The sequence below is a fragment of the Haemaphysalis longicornis genome, unplaced genomic scaffold (assembly GCF_048455015.1).
Source record: "Haemaphysalis longicornis isolate Haplotype H1 unplaced genomic scaffold, Haemaphysalis longicornis Haplotype H1 scaffold_12, whole genome shotgun sequence".
Classification (NCBI taxonomy): Eukaryota; Metazoa; Arthropoda; class Arachnida; order Ixodida; family Ixodidae; genus Haemaphysalis; species Haemaphysalis longicornis.
Window position 1 is genome coordinate 102,731,506 of NW_027526225.1, and position 21,818 is coordinate 102,753,323.

A 21,818-nucleotide genomic window follows, 5' to 3' on the forward strand; every position below is an offset into this window, starting at 1 on the left:
TGAGCTACAGCAGCTCAGTAAGTTTTGATATGTTTATTAAGCTGAAAGCTGAGATGGGGGTGGTATAAACGTTTTATTTAAGGGGAAACGGACACGATTGAGTCATTCCTATCTTGGGAGGGGGGAGTGTTTTTTTTTTCAATTATTGTAGGGTATATCGCGCCGACGCAACGCAGGCGATGAGGCGCGCCGTAGTGGAAGGCTCCGGATAAATTTCGACCACCTGGGGATCTTTAACGTGCGCCGAAATCTCGTCCACACGGGCGGTTTTGCTTTTCGCCTCCATCAGAAAAGCGGCCGCCGCGGCCGGGAAACGAACCCGCGACCTTGGGGAGTGTGTTTTTAGTGCAGGAGGTCCTTGGTACGTGCGGGCAGTGTCGGTCGGGATATCGGCTCGAGTTGGTCACCCAGGTCGCCGCTATATAGCTCACTGGGCCGCCTACTGCTCAGGGGACGGGCTGTACAGAGGTGGTGGAAGAGCTGGAGGAGGCCGTCCTATTATAAGTGGTATACAGTTAGAGTGGATGGAGTAAATTTTTCCGCGTCCACTTTTGTTTCTTCGTTACTCCACCTGTTTTAGTCGATAGTTTATCTCACATCGTACCACGCATAACTTCCGACCATTGATTCAACTGATGGCTATTTGCTGACTTCCTTGTAAATTTATGGCCAGCTGAAATTTCTCTGCTGTTGTTTTGCGACGGGGCTAGCGTCGTCAAGCCACCGTTTGTCTATCGGTAATAGTTCGTGACAAGGAGTGACAGCGGTGATTCGCGCCACTCAGGGTAAATTAAGCGAAAGAGAAAAGAGGTACTTTTACTCACAAACGCCTCGAGGAAAACACAGAATGGGGAACGAAACTTAAAACGTGCGTTACGGCCGCGATCTCTTAAGCCGGGTTCAGACTGTTGCCGCAACTGTCGTAATAACATTAAAGAATGGCGTCATTTCACGTCTCAGCCAACCGAACTGCGTAACACGCCGTTTTTTTTTTTTTTTTACGTCCATAGGCCACGATACGGCTTTTACGTCGGTAGTCTGAACATCGCCTTACTCTTCCTTTACCACAAATGGTTAATTGCGCTTCCTTGTACGTCATTCCTGAAATGACAGCTTTTTAAAGCATTGTCGCATTCAAAACAAACAATTCCAATTCCTGAACCTTATGACAACACAAACTCACACAAGTGGTTCTAGCCTAGTGCGCTACAAAACAGTGAGGCTTGCGCCCTTCTTTTCCACGCCGCGTAGGGCCAACAAAGCACCGCAGATCGACCTGTACGTCCCGCGTAAGACACAGGGGCTCTGCGAACGGAGTTAAGAGACCACCTCAGACGAGGGAAGCTTTCCACTGCCCCTAGATGCCCTCAGGCATCTTCAGGAGCATCGCGCCTCACTTTCCGCGAACGAAACCTCACACACACCGCATATCTCCCACCCAAACCACGCTTGCAGCGGCAAGCCGGGCGTCATACAAGGCCGATGTGCGGTCTGCCATGGATAGTGTATTCTTCTCTATCCCCACAAGCAGCCGCCAACGCTAATTAATAATCCGATTTGGCACACTGCATGCACCAGCGCGGTCCGAAACGAAGCCATAGGGCGCAAGTCGTTGCAGATGACGGAGGCGACGCCAGTCCCCTGCGTGTGGCCACGGCGCTAGGCAGCGGAATCCCGAATCTAATTACGACGCCTCCGACCCGTCTGTCTCGGCAGGTTTTCGTAGGAACCCTACAACGCCATGCAGCGCGAATGTCACACCGTCTGTCCGTCGGTCGTACGCGGACCTGAGGTGACTAAGTAGAAACGCGGCGTTAGTCAGTTCTTGCCACGACGTCAACGACGATTCGGAACGTACGCGAGCCTTAGTTTGACGTCGTTTTCCTTCAGCGCTCGAAAGCCGGTCGCGGGAGCGTACGATGAGTCGTTTGGCGAAGAGCGGTTTGAAAAGCGCGCGCGAAATGAGGAAGTGTAAGGCGCGCGAGGTTGGAGCGCGGATTCCAAATGGAAACAAATTTGGCGCCGCTCGCAAACGCGCGGCTGAGCGCTGCATTAAAAGGCTTTTAGGCAAATAGCGACACCCGCTCGGTCGCTCGCTCGCTGCCGCGGTGTCGTCGCGCCGTTTCGCCGTGACTTTCTTTTGTCTCTCGGTAGACGAGATGGCAATCAGCTCTGACATCCCGACCCTCGTGAACCGTGGCTGCACTGATGCCGTGCTGCCCCCGGCCCCATCAAAAGGCCATCGCTTTCGCGTGTTATGCCGAGGACGGCGTGTGGCACCCGTGTTGTGAGCAGCTCGGGCGCGGAGTGTGGCTGCGAACGCGAGCAGGTTTTTAGAGCAGGGGCGGTATTCTCGTAACTGTCCCTTTTGAAAACGTCCCTTTTGCGTCCCTTTCATCGTGACGTACTTCTAGTTAAGCAGTGGGCCTTTGATTCAAATACAGGAACTGTTCTTGCAAACGCATTTTAAAGAAATGAAACCGTATCAGAGTATCTTTTATGTGTTTATTGTTCCGCGAGCGAACCAACAATAAGGCGACGAAAAATCGTCTGCTCCAAATCGTCTGCTCCGAGTAGCCACGGCTAATAGCTCCGCCGTGCTTGCATTGCGTCACATCCGGGTGTTCGCTTTTAGCCAATCAGGGCTCGCTCAAAAGGGACACTTTTGAAAGGGACACAAAAGGGACAAAACACAAGAATACCGCCCCAGGACTAAAGCCACTGCGGACGACGAGATTCCGCCTGTGTTGCTGCTGCTGCTGCTGCTGCCGCATAAAAAAAAGCGGATCTGGTATGCGCTCACACTTGGATTGAGAACAAGCGCGCTGCTCAGAGCTCAGAGTCAACACGAGTAAATTGCGCGGATAGTTTATCCACGTCCTAATCATGTTTAAGGTTTTTTGTATTCACAACCATATTGCACCAGCCGCCGAGTATAGTTCCCAAACGGCTTTCCAGAGAACAAAAAAAGTGAACTTTATACAGGTGTCGCCAGCCATAGGGAATCTCATAATGCCTTTCGTAAGCGCCTGCTCCGGCGGTGGCATAAAAGGTAAGCTCAGAAAAGTGATCGTATCGCGAGGCTGTTAGTCTGAAAAGCTCTTTTGGAGGCACAGATGTCAGCGGCGGCGTCTCTTATCAAGAAGACTTCGAGGGTTGACACGGGGCTGCGTGACGGGTACAAATCTGTAAGGGCATGCCTAACACCTACTGCGATAATATTTTGCCTCTGGCTCTAAACAAGCTGACTTCTTGAGAAGTCGCTACTTAAGCTCCGCAAAGCATGATATCTGTGGCCTCGAAAAATACTGTACCGTTCCTTGCTTGACTCATATTTTTGCCCTTAACCGTGCCTGCTTTTTTGTGCGCGTAACTGGAACGGGCAGGAGGGACTCCTTGTTATAGGAAATACCATAAAACCTCGTTATTTTCCTTCCCTTACGACTGTATTTTTAACGCGCGAAATTTCCCGTATATTCTTCATGCAACAGGGTGGCCTACGTCTTGTGATTTACAACTTGCAGTAGCAAGCGATAAAATACAATATCTGGGCAACCCTGCTGCCTTGTTATATTCATATTAGCACCTAGCACCACCGCCCCTACCAACCTCACCGTCTTCATCACTGCTGAGTCATCGTCATCATCGTTGTCATTAATTACGTTATGCGCTGTGGTATACTGGCCTGACCCGAGAATCCCCATTATTCCCTGCGCTGTTCCCGCCTCTTCCATTCTTATTCCGAGTGCGTCGTTCAGCTAATCATTATTTCTAGCACCTTGCCCTCGCCTTTCTTGACGTCTGTATTAGCTGTTTCTCTTGCAGTCAATCTAACTTCGATCTTTCTTCCGCGTCGTATGCCTTGTGCCACATAATCTTGTGTTCAGTAACTGGAGATGCGACCTGCTTTACGGGCGTTCTATTGAAATTCATGCGGTTTCCTTGGCCTTACCTCTTAGAATCTCTTTTCTCGGTCAGTGTAGCCGTCTGATAATAGACCGAAGCGCTATATATACAAACCGTTCTGGTTCAAAGGATAATCTCTCGTATAGCTGGCATGTTGTGCTTCATAGGAACAGAAACATCGGCGCAAGAAGTTTAGTTTATTTCGATTATGGGTGATGGGAATTGAGGTCCCGGAAGTCTGGTTGAGACCATCGGTCGACTTGAACAACACGCTTTCGACTGAGACTCAAATTCGTCATTGTTAAAAAGTTCAGTATGATAAAACCCATGGCACATGTCCAAGAGATGGCATTCAGCAAAACGGAACGTCACAGAAAAGCATCAGGCTCTAAGCTCTAAGAAAGAAACAAAAAGCTCCAAACTAGCCCCCGTTTGCCTAATAGCGACTTAGATATTTACAAAGTAGCCTCTGCTCAACAGCAAGACCATTTATATTCCTTTGCATCCACTTTTATTTATTCGGAAAGATTCGTGTGCGCTCATCGGTGGTAAGCAGCAAGCTGCAGCTTATACGCACACACTCATGCTTAAATGTAGAATACGGCTACGCGGCGGCAGAGCGCTTATTCGTAGTCGATGGTTGCGACCACAGTACACAGACCACATATTATCACCATCCTCATCCTCATCAGCCTATCTACACCCACTGTAGGGCAAATGCCTCTACCATTAATCTCCAATTATCGAGGTCCTGTGCTAACTGCGACCAATTCATCCCCGCGAACATCTTGATCTCATGTGCCCATCGAACGTTCTGCCGCCCCCTGCAACGCTCGCCTTCTCTAGGGATCTACTCTGTTACCCTTAATGACCAACGGTCATCTTGCCTTCGCATTACATGCCGTGCCCACGCCCACTTCATCTTTTTAATTTCTACTAATATGCACTTAACACGCATTTGTTCCCTGACCCACTCCGCTCTCCTTCTGTGCCTTAATATTACACTTATCACCTTCCGTTCCATTGCTCGCTGAGTCGCCCCCAATTTAAGTCGAATCCTTTTAGTGAGGCTCCAAGTTTTTGCCCCGTAACCGAGTAGAGTACGCAGACTAGACCAGACCAGTATGCAGACCAGCACACAGACCACAGCACACAGACCATATATTAAGACGTAATTCATGCGTGGCTACAACCAAATATGTCCAGTACAATTATTGTAGCACCTTTGTGCCTTCGCGATCGCGTAAATAAATGTTGTCAATCGCGCAGAGCCACTAAGTATTCTCAGTCAACCCCGTAACCTATTAGCGGACGTCACAACCATCGGCGCACCGATGTCGAGTTAAAAAATCCCGCCATCTCCACGAAGTGAATGATGATGAGAGGGGCGAAGCTCAAATGCTTATCGGTAAAACCGTGAAACATTCGCCCACACATCATGTAAAGACTCGACACGTCAAACTTTCCACAGCTCCGTTGACAAGCCCGTCGACGACGTCTATGTTTGTGGTGATTATGTAGGGCTTGTTTGGGACGATGAGAATCTCCATGGATAAGTTGGTGAATTCGGTGCGTGACATTTTAGCCACGTTGGCCGTCGCCTCCTGCAGAGCGTCTTGTGTCGCGTACCCCCGGTACGTGTCTTCAGCTCGCAGGCGACGAACGACCACCTCTTCTTCTTCCTCTCCTCCTTGTTGGGTAGCAACGAACGCGTTGAACGTTTGGACCTCTTCGGCCGATCTTTGGTTGCCCAATCCCTAGGGGGATCCTGCCACAATCATCATCATTCCGCCGTGCTTGGCAGCAACGAGGGACGGGACAGGGCCCGAGCAAGAGGAGCTTCGCCCCTAAAAATTACTGGGCATGTTGGAGGATCACGATTAAACAGGTCAACGGCAAACCGGGAACTTGCGCTCCTCCCGTATTCCGCTCGAGTTGTTCTCGTATAGAGTTTGCGGGTAGCCTTTCGCTCCTTAATTTCGCGCCAGTTTTAAATCGCGGTAGACCTCAATAGAAAAACTACCCTTTAAACAGCGGAGCTGTTGTTACTGGCCGTAAGTTCGGTGTTGGAGAAAACTACCCCACAGGAACGCTATCGTACACCTGTCGCAATACCCGCTGGACAACGGAAAGCATTCGTAGAAAGAGCAACGCCGTAATCGTCGCAACACTGCTCGAACGGTAAACCACATCATAGCGTGCGCTCGTATAAGAGCCAGTCTTTGTGCCGTCGTGAGCATGCGCTCAGTATCGTAAAAGAGCCCTTCTTGAGGCAGCGCCTACGCAATGACTTTGCACCCACCACTCGCGAAGACGACGACTTCTTCGACGCATACGACGACGACTAGCTCTATGAAATAAACAATGAAACTTTACTATGCGTCCGTCAATGCTCACCCATGGATTCGCGATTCAAGCCTTGGGCGTAAGTGCAAGCTTCCCGAATTTTTTGCTGTTTCCCACCTGTTTGTTCGAAAGGACACCATGCGCAACGTGCGAACGTGTTTAGCTCCCTCTGTCGCCTTCTTCGCAAAGTGAGGGCCTGCAAATATTTTCGTCGGAGAAACAAAAAACTTCAAGTGGTTCGCTTCCTGCATGCTCCACGGCATTGTGAATAGACGACAGTGGTCTCGTTCAATCCGGCAAACGCTTTTTGGCATTGAATGCATGGTTACAACGCATTCCTGATGTCATCCCAAGAGCATACACAGTCAGAATAAAACAAATTACTTTCGCGTTTCCCTGCCCCGTTTTAGAAGCTTCGTTCAGTGTAAGGTACCACGAAAGCGCAGCGCTGTGTTCTGTACGGCAAAGCTCTCGCAAAATTAAGACGCGGAAGCGAAGGAAGCCTGCGTTCCCTCGCCTGAATCTACTCGCTGTGTTTGCTTTCTTTCAAGTTGGTCTCAACGTTCGGCCGAGATATCGCAAAATGCTTCGTCCTCCCAAATGCGTCGCACTCCGGTGACTCTTGCATCTGCCAAGCAGGCTCAAATTAGGACAGCCGCCCCGTCGCAGTTTGCGTCAGCGCATCTCGCGAACCACGCCACAGCATCGCCATGAACGCCGTATGCGGGTCATTCGTTTCGGCATTGTCTGTTTCCCGGCGATTCGAACTCGGGACGGTACAAAGTGTCGCCCGGTGGGGTTCGAACCCCACTTTCCGGCCTACTTCGTCGCCTTTTCTCCTTTTATTGTGTTCTCCCCCCACCGCTCCGCCTCCCCCTCTTCCACTCCTTCTTGACTGTGTGACGCCCTAGGACGAACACGTGGTCGCCTATGGGACACATTCGTTAGCCCCGCAGTGCGGGGCTGGACTTTCTAGGAGGCAGACCAACCCCGCTGTAGGGGCTCGGCCAATGAGAGGCGGCGATATCGCCGGGACCCTCTCGAGTACGTCACCGACTGCGGTGTAGCGCGCGCTCTAGCGGACAGTGCTACCGCCCTGTATGCGGAAAACACAGCGACGGTCCCAGGCCGAAACCCGATAGCGAGTTTGGCGCTCTCGTCAAGCCCTTTCCCGGCCCCCTCTTCCTTAACAGGCGCGCCGCACACACAACTTCGGCGTATTTTTGCGATTTTTTTCGACCGTTCCCTTTGTCTAGTGGCGCAGTAGCTTTTAATCAAGCCTCGTCGCACATTTTTTCCCCTCACCCGTCCTCCCCCAACGCCCAAACCCTCTCTTTCATATCTTCCCCCTCCACAGTTCTTTCTTTGTCGACTCCTTCTGGTTTTGTACGTTTCGTTCTGTCGCCGGTGATCAATGTAGCCCCCGTCGTTTCACGCCGACGAGACCGACTGACGTGCGAGACGGAGGGGAAAAACAGAATTAAGTCGGTTCGATTTTCTATCGACCCGTAATAATGCAAATCATCGATCTCGGCAGCCTCTCGGCACGATCGAAAAATCCATCGCACCACGCGCCGAGCCCCGGCAGCCCGCGCCAAAGTTTGTAAGAGACTCTGCGTGCGTCCGTTTGTATGTGTGTGTGTCCATGTTTGTGCGGACCCCGTGCGTGCGTTCGCAGCTCCCAGTTGTGTGGGTTCTGGGAAAGATTTTTTCCCTCCTCTCCCGTCGGCGGGGCGCGCGGAAGAGGGGTTGAGTAGTTCGGAGTAGAGTTGTTCCGATATCGGGTGAGAAGGACCGGGTGTTCTGGGGCCCCGGGCCCGATGCCGAGGGACTATCGAGCGTCTTGAAAGCAGGCCTGGTGCTGCTGCCGCCGCTTGCTGACGTGGGGAACAGCAACACGCTCCGCCCCAAGAAACGAACGGACCAATGGGAGGCCTCGAACGTGCCGCGGGAACGATTTCCGATTGGCCCGTGCAACGGCCGGCTACATGTCGTCCCAGGAAGGGGGATATCAACTAGCGGCCGCATTGACGATGGGGGAAGAAGGGGAGGGGGGGGGGGGAGGAAAAGGTTAGGAAATATTGTCAGTCACGTGATTGCAGTAGCGCCTCCGGTGGCAGGCGCGCGCGACGACAGCGGCAGAATCGCGCGAGCAGCAGTCGCAGGGTCCCGCACGTGCGGCGCGAAGGCCTCTGCGTTGTCCTCGCAAACCGTAGCGGGCGACATCGCACGACCATCGCGACCGCACTGCGCGCCTAAAGCGACGACGTTCACGGTCCACGCATACGGCGTCTACGGAGGCCCGGGCGAAATAAAACATGCCTCGCGCGCATGCTGCCGGCCCAGGGTTCAACAGCAGGGGGGCCCGTGCACTTGCGACGCGCCGGGAGCGTTAATCGCAGACACAGGGAGGGTTTCAGGGGATGTGGTGGTAGCATGAGAGGGCCCGGTCCGTTCGACTCACAGGGCGGGAGCGGCGCATCGGAGCAGCGGCCTCTCATTGCGTCTGTGAGCGTCTGCAATGAGAGAACGAGACACAGGGGTCTGAGCGCCTGGGCCGCCCAGCGCGGGCCCACCCCGATCCCCCGCGACAAAGATTGCCCCCAGCAGCCAGCGGGCCGCTCTGCTGTTTGCTGCCACCACCGCTGCCGCCTCGCGCGTGTTCGTTTTTTCGGTCGATCGGGTCGTTAGAGGAGTCTCGCAAAAAGCAAGCGCCGGAAAGGGGGATTAGTCGATGCAACGAGCGACGGGAGAAAACCCCCGGCCCCCAAAATCGAAATGATTGATCATACGATATCGAATTCGGATACGTGCATCTGCGGGCTGGCTGGCTGCAGCAGCCCTCAAAAGCCTTCTCCCGTTGTCGCTGGCCCGCCAGTTGCCACACTAGCGCGCCGCCGTAGCACCCAGTACCACTCCTCGAGGGAGACGTCCGTGCTTTGCCACGTCGGAGGAACGCGGGATCGTCGAACGGAGACGCAGCGAGGCCGCCGACGGTGGCTTATGTGAGCCAAACTCCGCCCGTCAACTGTTCGAATCGCGCGACAGTCGTCCCAGTGTTCTTAGGATACCGTTCGTGCGTGAACTGTCCTTGCCCGCGTATGACAAGAGCAAGAGGAGACATCCGAGACGCTATGACCAAACATGGGATTCCCTTGTCTGGCGACCAAGCGGGATTGTTTCTCTCCATGAGAAACACCATTCCATCACCATCTTCGTAGAGCCTAATCGGGTGGCGCCCGACTTTGTCTTCATCCAACGCAGTGCTCCTGAATGTTCCGAGCAGCAGTGTACCAGTGTCTCGAACGTAGATGACTTCTTCAACTCTTATCAACGGTTGCTTTGAATGCGACGTCCTGAGAAATTGGGCAGTTTCGTGACGTGTATTTTGGTGAAGAAGTTTCCAACTACCTTCCGAGTATGGATTACTTTCCAAGTCTCACTTCTTTCCGACAGAGAACAGCCCTTATTTCACACTGATTCTCACGAGAACTGACTGTTCCTGTGAATGTGGCTCGTAAGCGAACGTTTTGTCCTCTTTCAAATACGACGAAGCGCCGTCGGTTTCGGATTTTCCAGTCATCCACCTGTGGATTTATTTCGCCTCCGTCCAAGCTTAAGATGAGTCAAGCCGTCGGCAGCCATCCAGCCGCGCGCGAAGCGCTCAACCGCTGCGGTAAGTGGCTTTCACCGTGATGCGGTGTTTAAATTTAAACGTCTCGCTGTCGCTTCGGGGCGTCGCTTAATCCGCCTCTCCCTGGCGGAGCGAGCCACGCATCATCGAGCAGCTCGTCCATCACGCGGTCCCAATCTCTGTCGCACTTTCAGCCGCAGCACCCACTGCCGCTACGCAAAACCCGTTCGCGGTGTCCTCCAGGGTCCTCCTCTGTCCCCTCTCCTTTCTTCTCGTGTGACCGAGACCTTCTTTCGGGGAGTGTGGAGGTTTGGGCTTTTCTTCAGCTTAATCCACCGAGGCGAACAAATTTAAATGCTTGCAAAACAACCTTGTTGTTTTTAGATTTTTTTGTTCGTTTTTGTCATTGAATGTGTCTGCCTCCATAAAAATACCAACGAGTTAGGAACGGAAGGGGAGCTCTTCGTCTTGGGTTCTCGGGTCATTATTCGTGGTGGAATTTTCCTCTTCTATGTTGAGATATTCTAAGCAAAATATTTTTGGGGGAATTCCGTTCTATAAAGGCTTTCTCTTAGGCCGAAGAGGAATAGTCTTCAGAGTACTTAGCGGCGGAAGGCTCACACATCTTTAAAGCAGCTTTCTGTTCTCAGCTTTCAAAAAAAAAAAAGAATTTGCAAAACTTAGAAACGACTTCGAGTTTCTCGCTGCCGTAAAGGACTCCCCAACGAGTTACGGTGGGTACCTGCGTCTGGCGCTGTGCTGTGTGTATGACAGTAAACTATAGCACGTATGAACACGTTACAATCCTTTTGGCTGCAAGGTAAAGCTTATTGTCTCGTTTAAAGCATTCGCTTTTTGAAGGCTACAAAGGCAAGACGATTGTGGAACGGCACAAAGGAACATGTGTTGATTTTTGTGCGTTGAATCTGGTAAGCCGATAGGACCAACGTTTACGGGAGAAGAAACCGATGAGACACAGGTACCGCGTTTGGTTTGAGCACCATTTAAGATGACTTGTATCGCGGAATCTAAGTTCTTGAGGTATAACCTCGAGATTGTCAGTGGTCTCTCTTGAGCGAAGCATACTTGCTCGGAGCCGACAAATCTTGGATTTCGCGCGTGAAACATTTAGGGGCCTGATATGAATAGAGGCACATCGAGCGAAGGACACAACAAATGAGGCTCGTGTCCGAATTTGTGGCTAAACCGAACATATCTTTGAAGGATTTATCTCCTCCCGACTGGAAGGCACAAATCGGTACGTGATTCATGGTAAACGTCGCTGAGATTACCGATAACTCAAAAAAAAAAATTCGTGCAACCTCACCGATGCATGGCGCATAAATATCTGCTGGAATGCGCTGCGAGTACCTTAATGAGAAAAGAAGGTACAAATCACCGGTTCATTTCCCGATGTGAACGCGTATTTCTCGTCACCTTGCCTTATCCCAAGTTTAGCTATTTTTTTAATGTTATTATCATCTCTCCGTTGACTTAAGTGGTTATGTTAATGTCCCTCTGATTGTCTCACTTCTTATTTATTGTTTATCTTATTGTTCGCGTTGTTTCTTTCGTTTTGGTCTCGCTTCAAGATAACACAATAACGTACATTCTGCCGCAATGACAGTTGCGCCGCTTGCCTCATTCTTGGCGCAGTTTCCCCTTATACGGCAGAGATTCATGCATTCACGACGCGAATCTTCATGGTGACTGCATATGCACTCACGCGCGCAACTGAAAGTAGTTTAATAAACTGAATGCGAGTGGTAACACCCGAGCGGCGGAATACCGCTTGGTCACGCACGAAAAGACAAAGCCCTTAGAACACACACGCATGCGGTGCCACAAACCGACTATCCTACGTTTTGCCTAGCAGCGAGTTTTCTTTTGTGAGCGGCATTCTTCTTCTCTTGTAACTTGACTGTGAGGCTCCGAACCCTGAAACAACGACGTTGTCTACCAAGCAAGGCTTTTTCTCGGCTTCCGTAACGCATGCAGAAGGCTTCGGACTGCATAATATTCATTTTCCGATGACACGTGCCCTTGATTGACAGGTTTTAAATGCCCGTTAGGCGAATTTTTCTTAGAGAAGCGTATGCGCACCCGCGTAGTATACCGAAATTCCGCAGCAATAACATTCACTTTCGCAGAAGCCGGCTTCTCCACACAAACAGGCTTTACGTGGCAAACCCAGCTTGGCAGGGTGAACCAAATTTTATTACAAGCGAGTGTATTTCCGTCCACTCTTGCGCAGCTTTATGACCTAAACGTCTGCTTGTATTCAGTGAACAGGCGCGAACGCAAATAGGAATGTTGATTGATTGATTGGTTGATTATGAAGTTTAACGTGCCGACGCTACGCAGGCGATGAGGCGCGCCGTAGTTGAGTGCTGTCGGATTAATTTTGGCTGACCTGAGGATTATTAACGTGCGCCAAAATGTCACACCCACGGACGTTCGTGCTTTTAAATGTGAATGTAAGTGAGCATTTATGCGCTACCACGGTATTTCACTTGAGCTAGCCGTTACGTTATTAATCCATTACAAAATTCAGTGGTATTTTACGTGAGTACTACGCGGAGTTCTATTCTTGACCCTTGGAGAGTCAATTCTGCCTATCATGTAATATTTTTCTAGCAAACGTAGAGGCCAAAATTGGGTGATATAATTCCCCGTTTTCTTGTAATTCCTCCTCTTATCATCGGCGGATGTTCCAAGAAAACTTGAGGGAAAACTTGAACGCATTCTAAAATTGCCAACCGAACTGATACGTGGTTTCGGAAGCATGCTCACAACGGGTGCCTGTCAATTACAAAAATGATAAAACGGACGTCAACCCGTGGCGTTTAAGTAACACCAAGTTCTTGTCGCGTTTGCTTCAGCCCTATGATTAGAAAAGAACATAATGCTGGATACTACGAGGTTCACGTCACAGGAAAATACGCCGGCGAGTCCCAGATGAGCCCAAAAAAGCGCTAAAGTCAATTCTTTTTACATGGTTCGGAAAATTTTGATTTCACAAAGGCCCGAAGACTATTGGAAAGAATATTGCTCTCCAGACAGAACTTGCATAAAGGAAGAGATAGGGCCCTCGGGAGGAAGCCGGCGAGTCAATCTTTCAGCAGTGATTCCAAATGCTTCTTACAGAAAGCGATAAAAAACCAAGGCGATATCGTGAACACCTTTAAGTAAAATTTCTATTCGTGCACGATAGCCGGCTGTTGCTCCGCCTTGCCAAGTTCTTTTCTTTCAAGTAGTCACTGTTTCATCAGAGCCTTGCCTAAACAAAATAATTGAGTTGGTGGAGCTGTTCTCCTGAATCTAGGGTATATTAATACAAGTAACGTCGTACAGGTTGCGGTACGAGTGTGTCGAACGATGCGGGTGCTTCAAACTACTTTTTTCAACAGCAAATTGCGGATTTTTAGGCCGGTGTGATGAATAACCCGAATGTAAGACACATGAAGTCCGGACATAACGAGAGACACTGGGGATTAAACGCTTAGACTCGCGAAGATGCAGCTTTCGCCAATGATGCATTTACCCAGGAAATAGTTACGGTTCTCGTTAAGGTTGCATTTAGCTTGAAAATAGCGTGCCTCACATGAGCGCGCGTTCAACTTTCGCGTCTACTTTGTCTATTAGTTCATTTAAACAAGAGGACTCGGCTTTTATTTAAGAGAAATTGACAAAAAAAGGTATATTCAACACTTCAAAGACGCTTATTGAGATTCGTAACTCTCAGTTTATTTTTATCGTACCAAATGTTTTAGAGTTCCCGCTTCAGTGCGAGTATCAGACCTTTATCCTATGCCCAATACAAAGCAGTGCTGTATCCGGCTAAAATTTACGCTGCCGTTATCGCGCATTCGAGCGCGTCGATCCATTTAATTAAGCAAAACAACCAGTGGTTATGCGAGACGTTTGGAGGCTCGAGCGTCAACCCGCTAAAAGCGGTTACACGTGTGTATCTAATTATTTTCTGCGCTTCTTGGCTTTAAGCCTATTAAGCATATCCGGGTGTGAAGGGCGTGAAAGGCAAAGGCACCGGATTATGGGAAAAATGATTCAAGAAAAACGTTCGAATCATGGTTTGGAAAGTTTAAATTGGGGGTTTTACGCACTACGGCTACATCTTGTCTGCGAAGCGATCGTAGTGGAGGTATGCGTCATATTTTAAACCTTCCGGGGATCTTCAACGTTTCCCAAAGTGTTGCACGTGCAGTGTTCTTGTTTCGCGCTTCCGAAAAAAAAAAGAAACATTCACCATGGAGAGAGAACTGATCTGCCTTTTCGTCTTCTTCGGTGCAGTCATCCGCCACTTCTTCGCGAAAATGCTGGCACCATGACCCTGAACACCCATTCCAAGGACCGACAAGGTGAGAGAAATCTTTTATATCCATCCTAGTTACAAAGCGCGAGGTTCAGGAAAAAATCGCGTATATGTGAACATACATCTCGGGCTCAGCGCTGAATATCATCAGGACGAGTATACAATTTCGCGCTGTATATAGTTGGTGCACGCGGGATGATTGGATAGCCGTGCATATGGTCATGTTCGAGTCAACAAACACGTGAATATGCAGTCTTTGCTTTAGCTATAAGGTTAACAGTTAAAACACGCCACTAGAGAATATCCTCGCGTCTTCCATGGCCCTGCAGTTTTTTTTTCGTTTGCCCCAAGACAGAACGCAAAAATTCGGCCACGTTTAATTGTCATACGTGTTCTCCGGTCACAGGAAAAATCCATATGGACATGAAGAAGGGGGATGCGAAATGTTTCTTGATTGCAAATTAGAAGTTTCTAGAAAATGGATCATGGGATGCGAAAATCTGCATTGCCGTTTTATCAGTCACAATAGAAACCGGGTTGTATATTTCACCCCGCAGTTGACTATAATCGCCGTTAGTCAGCTACGGAAGCTATAATACGAAATTGTGATATGACGTCCGTACTATTAGTCAATACACCACAAAACTACCGCTGTCTCTCGAACAAAACCTTCACAAAATACACCAATTTGATCTTTAAGCCTATTTAACGTTATTCCAACCTTAATTCATTTTAACTTTGTCCTACAAGCGATTTTGTTCCGTCTTCCTTAACATAACTTTCGTACGCCTGGGCGAGAGTAATAATAATGCGCCCGTTATGCCCTGCCTTCCCAGAAATACCATCCTACTGCTTTCAAAAATATAGAGGCATCTGAATAGGCATTGGGCTGGGTTCCGGTCTTCCGGATATGTCTCCGTCATGCCAGTCTTGATTTTCGCGAACGAATGTCACACACTGGAAGACATAAAAGAATGCACGAGGCGGGCCGAACAATGTTAGGCGCGTCTTATAGCGTGGTCCCTTGCGTTCCCGGTCGTCGCGCTCTGCGAGTGTCCAAATGCATCCATCAGCTTCGCATCTGAGAGCGGAGCGAGCACCAGTCATGTCGGCGAAACATCGGCAGTGATGGCGCTTTAATTGCGACCCAGAGAACAAGAGATTGGGGGCTGTGGGCGTTTTTGGTCATCCGAGTGGAAGCCAGCTGCCGAACGGTGTGGTGGGATTGATGACGACACAGGCCACGGTCGCACTTTGTTTTTTCATGTCGGCGAGGTCAGCGGCCGATCCAGATGGCCGCTCCATTAGTCCGGGGCACCAACATAGCTACGTCGCCTGCACTGCGTTCAAGCATTTCCCGCTTAGAAGGACGCGAAGAAAACAACGAATTGCAAAGCTACTCTCCAGATGCATGCTTTTACGAGTGTCCAAGCGACGCGGAGGCTCCCGAAACGAGGAAGAAATCAGTTGTTGGGGCATTGCGATCGACGCGTATGGTCCTGTCCTTTCTAGGGTTATACTTGCGACAGGCGTGAGAATAAAAAGACGGCTTCCGGGTCGAGATTAAACATGGCGTAGAGATGCGGATGTAACGGCTTTACAGTGACGTTTGTTGGGCAATGATAGACGCATCAAGTGAAACCGACGGCTTTGGGCCATGTTCAAGAGCGAAGTTATGCTTACGCACCTCCCGTAAGTTTTTCAATGGCGTTGTTAATAATCCCTGTGGTAACATGCATATGGCTATGCCATGTTCAGACTACAGACGCAAAAGCCGTATCAGTTGATACGAACGTAAAAAAATGGTGTGTCACGCAGTTCAGTTGGCTGAGACATGAGCTCACGTCATTCTTCAAAGATATTAGTGAGTCTTAGTTAACCGTTTTCGACGGTGTATCGGCGGCGGCACGCTCAGTGCAAGCGGAGCCAATGCCGCTCGCGGCCAAGCGCGCCACGCATGCGCCATGGCGCTCGAGCTTGCTATCGGAGCGGAACGGACCGCCGAAAACGGTCATTATGACAGTTGCGGCAACAGTCTGTTGCGGCAACAGTTGCGGCAACAGATATATTACGACAGCTGCGGCAACAGTCTGAACATGGCCTTACACCTACACCGGCATTTCTTTATGGAAGATACTAAGCCAACAATCAACACTATTGTGCCTATCATACTTTGCACGATTTAGCACTAGAACGCGTTGTTTTCGTTGGGCACAGGGCATTGAGCCCGGCCGGAGCTTCCATCGAAGCAAGTAGTTTTGATCCAGCGCTGGGGCGTTTATTGAATCTGGCACGATGAGGGGAATAACTGAAGTAGCGTCTGTCATGACAGTGGTAGTGTAAAAATTTCTTACTGGCAATATTTTTGGAACCTTAGAGGGGCTGTCGAAATCGCTCAGCAAGACGACCGGACGGCTGTCATTGTTGCCCTCTTAAACTCGCACACTTCTCAGGATAAGATTGTGATGCTCTTACATTTACTCCGTAGAGTTTCCGACTGACGTCACATCGTTCTCATTTTCAGTCTTGAATACGTTTTTATTTCTGAACTCAAACTGTGCGCATCGGTGGTCGAAATAGCTTGATAACAAATACAGCTAACAAATCTGAGTAGTACTTATAGTAGATGCACGAAACTTTATTGAGCCATGAAGTGGGAGTGATTCCCTAGTCCGGGAATCCAATTGGTGATGACCTGGAGAGTCTAAGGCTTTCAAGCTGGAAGTCAGAAAGTAACACCCCACTGCGGATGTTTGCGGGGGCCCGTGTTGACATTTTCTTTGACATCGATATATTTGCTTGAATATTTGAGCACAAAGTTAGGTTTCGGTACACCTCAACGTTGTTTTCGTAGTTGAAGCGAGTATTTTTTAGGCACAGAGCGAAGTGGTGTAAAGCGAACATACTACTGCCGTCTCAAATTTCTATAGAGAAGGTTTTAAGTCGGCGTCACTCAAAGAAGCATGAGTGATTCTACGGTTTAGTTTAGTTCAGTTTATTACTCCCCAATCACTTGCACAATGCATAAATAGAACTTAAATGAGCGTTGGATTACCATTACCTTGAACGGGATAATCTCGCGCCAAATCTAGCTAAAAACCTGAAGATGCTATTGTTGAAAAGGGTGTATGTGTGTATGAGTACTCAGATCCCATTTAAGACCCCGCTGATTTAAATTAACTTGGAGCTCTCTCCTACGGCACACACAATAACTCAAACTTTAGGCGCGCCCAACCGCAACTAAAACTCCTTGGTATTTTTCGTTGTATTATTATTATTATTTTCATTCTGTTCTTCCTTGTTGAGCTAAAGTTTCCGTATTGAAGACTAGCAACATTTCGCAGCAGAAATTTTTGCCATAACTACTTGATAAAAACGCGAAGAGCCACAATATTTCCACATATATATGCTGATTATATAACAGTAGAACGTATTTTATTGGGCTGATTTAAACAACCTTGTCAATGTGTGTTATCTTAGAGCTTTGTCGCTGGAGCTTTACAAGCAATGTAATGTGCGGCCCACTCTTTCAGTGTCCCCCCGAAATGCCACACCTCGGCAGCAAGTTATGCATAGCGCGCGGACATCGTGACCTGGGGACCCCTTTCTTCAAGTCGCCGGTAAGTACAAGAGATATTTATGTTCTAGATTGGTTCAATATTTTTACGCGTGACAACTTGCAATTGTAGAGATCCGTTTCGTGAACACAGCACTGTTCTGTTGGAATACAACTTATATACATATTTTATCCATAATGAAGCCACATACTCCAAGTTTACATCATTTGATGCTGAACGAGCTGGAAATCGATGTCGCTGTGATGAAAAGGCGGACCAAGCATTGATCTTAGTGATAGATTTATTTTATCCCTCCAGTGTCAAGTGCAGTAGTAGCATCATTACGACCATTAAAAAAAACTGAAGGATGAATTTCAGCTGCATGTGTGATTTCACTCACCCTGCTAGTAGCCCAGAGTTCGATTTTGATTTCCGCTGGTGGCCGCAACATTTCCTGTTGCGTCGAAGTAGCGAAAAAAAATACCCGATGCCTAACATTGGGCGTGTGCTAGGGGCCCAGGCGACCTCGTTTGGGAAAATTTCCTTTTCGTCAGTGCATGGAATTTTATGCTAATATATTCTAGAGGGAAATCTGGCGCTACCGTCTAGGGCAAGCCGCGCTTGAGCGAACGTTCTGTCATGTACCGGGGAGGCACGTTCAATTTGTCCTTGGCATGGCTCATGCACAGGCTGAAAAGTTGTCTCTGGCTTTAAAAGCAACAATTCTATTGTAAAATATTATTTAAATGTGGTCAATTATTATAAAATGAAGTTCAAAAAAGATTTATTTGTCAACGTTCGAATGCTCGACGAAGATAAAAGAAATGTTACAACCATTGTTGAGTCTTGTTTCAAGTTAAAAAAAAAAAGCCATGTGGATAGCCAAGTCAAGTAGGCGAGGAAAGTCGCTCGCTGCAATGGCGGCACCCGCGATGGTACGCGACTGCAGCGCCAGATTTCCTTCTAGCGTATACTAGTGTGAAACTCTATGAGACGCCAACATGAGACGCCAACGGCCCCAGCCCCTAAAGGGCTTCGTCCTTAAAAGAGACGGAAGCGAGCCTGTCGAACTGCTGCTAGTGCGCGTGATTGCACTGTTTCAAAGTTGGCTAAAATTAACAAATATTTACCCAAACAATAAGAAACACAATAAAATTAGCAATATAGAATAGTTAAATTAACAATGGAACGCAGAAATGAATGTAGGCGTGACGCGAATTACAGCTTCATTTCATGAAATGACCCTCTAAGCATTTTAGTGTGTAATTGTATTTTATTTATTTTTTTTACTTCATTCTGCAGCATTACTTATTCGTGATCACCTGAGTTGATTGCCAACGTTTATAACACGAGAAAGCACCGGAGGCGTTTTCTGCTACCATTCTGAGCGTGACGTCACGAAGGTTCGCTGGGTGTGCGAACGAAGACTTCGCGATGTGGCATCAACCTCTTTCATCGCTATCTTTTGCGTTATTCTTGATTAGAAATAGTTTGTGTAAAATGTGCACGCCCTCAAAGTTTTGACATGCTACCATGCCAGATTAGCTGCCTTATGCCACAGCAGACGTAGGCACTTATTGTGGAAAGCACAACAATACAAAACGGCACGTCTGATGTTATTTGTTCGAAATAAGGATGGCACGCAAGCCACATTCTCCGAGGTTCAACTCGTACAAAAGATGTCACAGCGCTTTCAACGTCCCCCAGTCTTATGTTACCGCGGGCTTACGTTGTACGAGTAAGGCATCTTGTGAACGTTGTTCCGTCAGATATGCATGAGAGCCCGTACCTAGGCAGTGTTTCTAGTTGGAGTCGCTACAAGCAGTGATTTCAAGTAACGTGTTAGAACCAATGATCGGCGACAAGTTTTATATTTAGAATAACAGGCATAAGAGAAGACAACCAGCCAAAAAGAACTTTTTATTCGATCTTGATGTCCCCGGTGGTCTCGATGACAGCACCACAAGAATCGCGTGACTTAAACTTCGCCGCTACAAATTTGCGACAGATGTTCATGCAACACACCAAAAACCATGCATAAGAGTGGGTTCGGCCAGCGCTGGAAATTATATGACAGCATCTTTGGCGTTAGGAACATTCTCTCAGATATTCCTATAGAAGTTTCCCTTGGAGCTTTTTGTATCAAACCCCTGCGACGGTTTTGAATTTTATGAGGACTTTTGTGAACCACTTTTGTTGGTTTGTTTGCCTCTTTTTATATCTCCACCCACTTCTTTTAAATAGCCATCCCTCTCCTTCTGTGTGTCCTGCTCGCCAGTTTTGCGAAGCAAGCAGTGGCAAATGAGCTCTGACGTATCGATCGATATTCGTCTTTAAAAAAGAAAACATTTTGAAAACTTCAAAATGCAGGCGACAATGGAGCAGTCGTATCAAGGATAACCAAAACATTCCCGTATCGACAAAGTTACAATGTTCGTTGAAGCGAACACGCTTCGTTTTCAACCTCATTCACGAGTAACGTGTGGATGCATCGTATGAAGCTAAATAACCGAAACGCAGATGAACTTTTGTTTCCATAGAAATCAACGAAGTCATAGCTTTTTTTAAACAAGAGTCACTAATGCAGCGCGCGCATAGTTCTAGTGCGTACGCTCAACCTACATGCGCGTTCGACCAGTGTGATAATTGATGTGAACGTCTTCTTACAGCGTTGGCGATATTTTTACGCAGCCTTCTAAACAAACGAGGCACAATTAGAAGTGTACAGTGTCCCTGCAGTACATTTTTCTTGGCCTCACAAAAACGAGATAAATGAGTGCTTGTAAGTGAACATTAAACGTCGTTGATCAAAATGTAACACTTCTGCAAAAAAAATTGATTTCTTGTTAATTAAAGAGCTGGAATTCAACAGCTAAGCAAGAATTGTAGCTTGTAAAAAATTTAGAGTGTCCCAGTAGCACGAAATCGCGGGCTGAAGCTGCTAGTAACGCTTACATTTTACGTTTTATCCGCATTAACTCCAATTAAACTAAACCTAAGAACATTGAGTCAACTTTATTTCGCGATCAGGAACGAGCTTCACATTAAAACAACGGTGGGGATGCGTATCTTTTTACTGGTTGACACGCAAGCTCAAGTTGTACCTGAAGGATGTAATGTATGCTCCCAATTTTTGCAGGCCCGTACCACCATGCCCATCCGAGCCTTCATGAAGGAGGCGAAACGGCTGAGAAGTTGGAAGCGTCGCCTATTTGGAAGTCTTATGATAACCGAGCTTCTGTCGACGTCAAAACGTCGGTCTTGAAGGGATATTGAAGCACTTTCAGAAAAGTCATGTCAAGAATAGTTAGCGGCCAACTGTGTGCTAACAATTACCAAACTACCTCCCGCTATTTGCTTCATTTTTAAATTTCACGTTCTTTTTTCTTTTAGGCGCTACAGGAACCGAATTATTCAACTCTTCATTGGCCTAGCTGTTCATGTACATGAAGTGGTGTTTAAGGTTTAGTACCTCCGGCTTGTTTTGCGGCAAACGACTTGCCTGCTTACCCTTCACAGCAAGCGTAAATTACTATAGTAAGATTATATAGGATATGTAAATGCCAACAGGCCCACCGCAAAAAAACAATTACAACCTTATTTGAAACAAGAAAAAACCGGTTCAGCTTCCCCTTGCAAGTTGGGCTTGCTCTTACGGGAAAACATAATCTACAAAAAAAAAAAAAAAGAACGAAAACATTACAGACCCCAACTTCAATTGTACATGTGCGAAATAAAGGACGAATTTTCTAAGCCAGAGTTACTCTGAAACTCAAAAAGCGGGGAAATTACGTCCCCACCAGCTCGCTGCAACCCCACGTTTTCTTCCGCCGCAACGCAAATCAGCGATTCCGGACGGCCGATGTCTCAACAAGAGGTACACGCTGTTTGCACAATCATTTGTAAGTAGCGAAGTTTCCAATATCAGCCCCCCCCCCCCCCTTTTTCCTTCCCCTTAACTCGTATTCGCGTAACTCAGGCCAAATCCTCGAATGCATTTCGACTTTACAGATACCAAGAAGCAGCTGTACTTATGAACTGA

At 48.1% G+C, this 21,818-nt stretch overlaps 1 protein-coding gene and 1 long non-coding RNA gene across 3 annotated transcripts in view; one reads left to right on the top strand and one right to left on the bottom strand.

The window, feature by feature from the left end:
- The window catches only part of LOC144163133 (uncharacterized), a 176,433-nt gene that overhangs the window by 27,528 nt on the left and 127,087 nt on the right, over positions 1-21,818 (bottom strand). The gene's annotated exons all lie outside the window — the stretch shown is intronic.
- LOC144163135 (uncharacterized) lies at positions 9,015-21,632 on the top strand. The gene is made up of 4 exons (XR_013320834.1): positions 9,015-9,928; positions 14,198-14,265; positions 17,753-17,839; positions 20,916-21,632. It is a non-coding gene; the product is annotated as an uncharacterized LOC144163135 (long non-coding RNA).